The sequence below is a fragment of the Phyllobates terribilis genome, unplaced genomic scaffold (genome assembly GCF_046119375.1).
Source record: "Phyllobates terribilis strain yellow unplaced genomic scaffold, ASM4611937v1 Scaffold_7__3_contigs__length_470593459, whole genome shotgun sequence".
Lineage (NCBI taxonomy): Eukaryota > Metazoa > Chordata > Amphibia > Anura > Dendrobatidae > Phyllobates > Phyllobates terribilis.
Window position 1 is genome coordinate 41,846,288 of NW_027362767.1, and position 5,838 is coordinate 41,852,125.

The window sequence follows — 5,838 nt, forward strand, 5'->3', positions numbered from 1 at the left end:
TGTACATAGGACCAGTATTATAGTAGTTATATTCTTGTACATAGGGGGCAGTATTATAGTAGTTATATTCTTGTACATAGGACCAGTATTATAGTAGTTATATTCTTGTATATAGGGGGCAGTATTATAGTAGTTATATTCTTGTACATAGGAGCAGTATTATAGTAGTTACAGTATATTCTTGTACATAGGGGCATTATTATAGTAGTTATATTATTGTACATGTTATGCACACGCCCGGACTGACTGGCGTGTGCGGGTGTTGTGGTTCCACTGGACCATGGACCGGAGAGTGCCTGGAGGGGCGTGACTAAGTATCTGGCCGATCCGACCAAGGTGGCACGACGGCATACGACGCCAGTGCACCAGGGAGAAACCGGGCAGAGGGACCAGGTGCTACTCCAGGTCAAACTCCGGACACGGGGGTTGACCCACACTGGAATTACTGGAACAGGCAGGTTAGGCTGGCACAGACTGGTGGATGTAAGCAAACACGGCAGGTATGCAGAGGGGTGGATACAGGCGAGTATGCAGGCAGGGAGGTACTGGCCGAAAGGACGGGCTGGAGCACAGTAAGGTTAAGACCCAGTACAGACTGGGTCACAGAACCGCAGATGCGGTAGACAACCACAGCAGAGAGGGAATGCCCAAAGCGGTGGGCAAGAACAGAGCAGGACGGGGCTGCAGGAGCAGCGAGCACAAGCAGGGCAGGACAGGACTGCCGGAGCAGCAGGCAGAAGCAGGGCAGGACAGGACTGCCGGAGCAGCGGGCAGAAGCAGGGCAGGACAGGACTGCCGGAGCAGCGGGCAGAAGCAGGGCAGGACAGGACTGCCGGAGCAGCGGGCAGAAGCAGGGCAGGACAGGACTGCCGGAGCAGCGGGCAGAAGCAGGGCAGGACAGGACTGCCGGAGCAGCGGGCAGAAGCAGGGCAGGACAGGACTGCCGGAGCAGCGGGCAGAAGCAGGGCAGGACAGGACTGCCGGAGCAGCGGGCAGAAGCAGGGCAGGACAGGACTGCCGGAGCAGTGAGCAAAAGGGTAAGAGCGGAGCAAGGCTGCCGGAGCAGTGAGCAAGGAGTCAGAGCAGGACGGACAGGGCTCTGTTCACACGGAACAGACAGGAAGGGAAAGGCAGAGCCAGATACCCACAGGGTACTTGCAGTGAAGTAGCGAGGGGACCACAAACTCACAAACGGGAGTACAGAGACAACAAGCAGGAGTTAGGTACGAGTTCAGACTCTGCAGAAAAAGGAAAGGAACGGACATAGAGGCAAAACAGGTAAAGGATAGGAGAGAGTTCAGACTGGAACTGAGTGTACGGAAGAGACCGACACTGCAGCGGGATACAGGAGCGGGTCTGGGAATACGGCCCCCAGAGAGGCGGGATGAACAGGCAAGGAGCGTGTTCAGACAGGACAGACAAGATACAGGAACGGATCTAGGTAATCGGCCCCTAGAAGGCGGGAGGAACAGGCTAGGAGCGTGTTCAGACAGGCCTGGAAATACAGCCTCCAGGAAAGGCAGCAGGCAAGAGTACACAGACAGGACTCAGTTCAGACACGGGAACTGATACCGCAAGGCAGGAGACATAGACAGGACTCAGTTCAGACAGGAACAGATACCGCAAGGCAGGGACACAAACAGGACTCTGTTCAGACGGGAACAGATACCGCAAGGCACAGACAGGCAGATCTAGGAATACGGCCCCTAGAAGGCGAAAGAACAGGCAAGAAGCGTGTTCACAAGAACAGACCACAGTTCAGACACAGAACTGGAAAACAGGCAGGAAAACAGGATAGGACCTGGCATGTCAGAGACAAAAAGCCGACTGACAGGACACAATGCTCAGGCGCCATCTTGAGGAAGAAGGTGGTATAAATACCCAAAGATGGACAGCAATAGGCTGAAGGTGCAACAGGGGCGTGTCCGCAGAAGGTACAAGAAACAGGAAGTTCAGCGGGCGTCGCCCTATGCAGCCAAAACAGACAAACAGACAGCAAGGAGGGAAGCCAGAGAGACATTCTGGACTGGAGATCAAGTGCGCGCTCTTGCACAGTGGGAGATGGACCACCATGCAAGGACGCCGCCAGGTATGTTACAGTACATAGGAGCAGTATTATAATAGTTATATTCTTGTACATAGGGAGCAGTATTTTAGTAGTTATATTTTTGTACATAGGGGGTAGTATTATAGTAGTTATATTCTTGTACATAGGGGCAGTATTATAGTAGTTATATTCTTGTACATAGGGGCAGTATTATAGTAGTTATATTCTTGTACATAGGGGGCAGTTTTATAGTAGTTATATTCTTGTACATAGGGAGCAGTATTATAGTAGTTATATTATTATACATAGGGGCTGTATTATAGTAGTTATATTCTTGTACATAGGGGGCAGTATTATAGTAGTTATATTCTTGTACATAGGAGCAGTATTATAGTAGTTATATTCTTGTGTATATAAGGGGCAGTATTATAGTAGTTATATTCTTGTACATAGGGGGCAGTATTATAGTAGTTATATTCTTGTACATAGGGGGCAGTATTATAGTAGTTACATTCAAAAACTGCCTCTCATTGACCCCCTAAAACACAGTCGTGGGAAACCGATGGGTTATCGTGTCCTACTGAAGGCCCCTATCTATAACTGCCATCTTGGTCTTCCAACTTATGGAAGAACGTTATTTTAACTTTACACTGAAGTACTGTAGTATTGCAGTATCTAGAATAAGCGATGAATTGTACCCTAAGAAGACAACAAAAATAAAGTGAAAAAAAAAAGTGAAATAAAAAGGTATATATATATATACAGTACAGACCAAAAGTTTGGACACACCTTCTCATTTAAAGATTTTTCTGTATTTTCATGACTATGAAAATTGTACATTCACACTGAAGGCATCAAAACTATGAATTACCACATGTGGAATTATATACTTAACAAAAAAGTGTGAAATAACTGAAAATATGTCTTATATTCTAGGTTCTTCAAAGTAGCCGCCTTTTGCTTTGATGACTGCTTTGCACACTCTTGGCATTATCTTGATGAGCTTCAATAGGTAGTCACTGGAAATGGTTTTCACTTCACAGGTGTGCCCTGTCAGGTTTAATAAGTGGGATTTCTTGCCTTATAAATGGGGTTGGGACCATCAGTTGTGTTGTGCAGAAGTCTGGTGGATACACAGCTGATAGTCCTACTGAATAGACTGTTAGCTGCTTTTTTCTTGCCATAATACAAATTCTAAGTAAAGAAAAACGAGTGGCCATCATTACTTTAAGAAATGAAGGTCAGTCCGAAAAATTGGAAAACTTTGAAAGTGTCCCCAAGTGCAGTTGCAAAAACCATCAAGCGCTACAAAGAAACTGGCTCACATGAGGACTGCCCCAGGAAAGGAAGACCAAGAGTCACCTCTGCTTCTGAGGATAAGTTTATCCGAGTCACCAGCCTCAGAAATCGCAGGTTAACAGCAGCTCAGATTAGAGACCAGGTCAATGCCACACAGAGTTCTAGCAGCAGACACATCTCTACAACAACTGTTAAGAGGAGACTGTGCAGCAGGCCTTCATGGTAAAATAGCTGCTAGGAAACCACTGCTAAGGACAGGCAACAAGCAGAAGAGACTTGTTTGGGCTAAAGAACACAATGAATGGACATTAGACCAGTGGAAATCTGTGCTTTGGTCTGATGAGTCCAAATTTGAGATCTTTGGTTCCAACCACCGTGTCTTTGTGCGACGCAGAAAAGGTGAACGGATGCACTGTACATGCCTGGTTCCCACCGTGAAGCATGGAGGAGCAGGTGTGATGGTGTGGGGGTGCTTTGCTGGTGACACTGTTGGGTATTTATTCAAAGTTGAAGGCACACTGAACCAGCATGGCTACCACAGCATCTTGCAGCGGCATGCTATTCCATCCGGTTTGCGTTTAGTTGGACCATCATTTATTTTTCAACAGGACAATGACCCCAAACACACCTCCAGGCTGTGTAAGGGCTATTTGACCAAGAAGGAGAGTGATGGGGTGCTACGCCAGATGACCTGGCCTCCACAGTCACCAGACCTGAACCCAATCGAGATGGTTTGGGGTGAGCTGGACCTCAGCGTGAAGGCAAAAGGGCCAACAAGTGCTAAGCATCTCTGGGAACTCCTTCAAGATTGTTGGAAGACCATTTCCGGTGACTACCTCTTGACGCTCATCAAGAGAATGCCAAGAGTGTGCAAAGCCGTCATTAAAGCAAAAGGTGGCTACTTTGAAGAACCTAGAATATAAGACATATTTTCAGTTGTTTCACACTTTTTTGTTAAGTATATAATTCCACATGTGTTAATTCATAGTTTTGATGCCTTTAGTGTGAATGTACAATTTTCATAGTCATGAAAATGCAGAAAAATCTTTAAATGAGAAGGTGTGTCCAAACTTTTGGTCTGTACTGTATATATATATATATATATATATATATATATATATATATATAATATTATTATTATTATTATTTTTTATTATTATAGCGCCATTTATTCCATGGCACTTTACATGTGAACAAGGGGTATACATACAAGAACAATTACATATATATATATATATATATATATATATATATATATGTATATATATATATATATATATATATATATATATATATATATATACACTGTATATACGAGTATTTACAAATTTGTGCATTTTTTTTGCTACTAAGATATAAAAACTCTTATGCGTTTGGTATTTTATGTTGTAAAAATAAACCCCCCCCAAAAAACAATGGGGGAATTACATTATTTTTACATCATTTTACCACAATTGTAATTTCCTTCCAGTTTTTCAGGACACTACATGGTAAAGTGAATGGCGTCCTTCAAAAAGTACAACTCATCCCATAAAAAAATGAAATCCAAAAAGGTGAAAATTGACCTGTCATGACAGCGGATAAAATACACTCTGAATGTGAAAAAAAAACAAATTAATTTTGCCATTACCGTAGAACGCTGTTGTTTTTTTTCACATGAATAACAAATCAAAGATGCTACGTGTGAACAAGCCTTTACTTTGGCAGCTACTTGTGATTAAATCTTTTTTTGTGAGAAAATCTAAAATTTTAATTTAGGCAAATCGGGCCTTTATTTTGTTTCCATGGGGGGAGGCGCAGGTGCAGGGACATATTGATTAGACAGGTGTTTTGGAGCAGGGCGGAAAATTAAATTAAATTTCTGAACCCGTGAGAGGACGCCCACCCCTCTGGTAAGGTTTCAAAAATAATAAGTTATAAAGCGACGCTGAGCAAATCTTAGGTAAGGAGTGAGGGACACAGAGGTGACGATGACGCATTTCAGACCGGCACAAATATTCTTTCCGTGAAAGATGTTTCTAACCAAAAATATATATATATTTATTTTGTTTTTTGTAATAAATAATTTTTTTATTTTATTTGTTCGTTTTTTTTTGCTATTTTTTATAGTTTGTGGTATATACACAATAAATATTGAAAAAAAATTACAAATAAATGCAGTTACATTAAATGTGTGTTCATTTTTTAATTTCTTTATTTTAATGGCTGTAAATTGGGATTTTGCCCATTTTTCTATACTTTTTTTTTAGATAAGTTGTGGTTGAACGTTACATTTTGAATCTTTAAAAATAAATTTAATTGATGTCATTTATTTGAGTAAAACCAGGTTTAATTAAACTGTTGGAAAAATTGAAGCGCGAGGGAATATGCCATCTGGAAACATTGGCACACAACATAAGTGATTGAAAGGGGTAAAGGTTCACACTACAGATGACAGTGGCCATTTTGTCATATTAGCTGAGGCGGCCATTTTATATCGTGCTGCCATCATA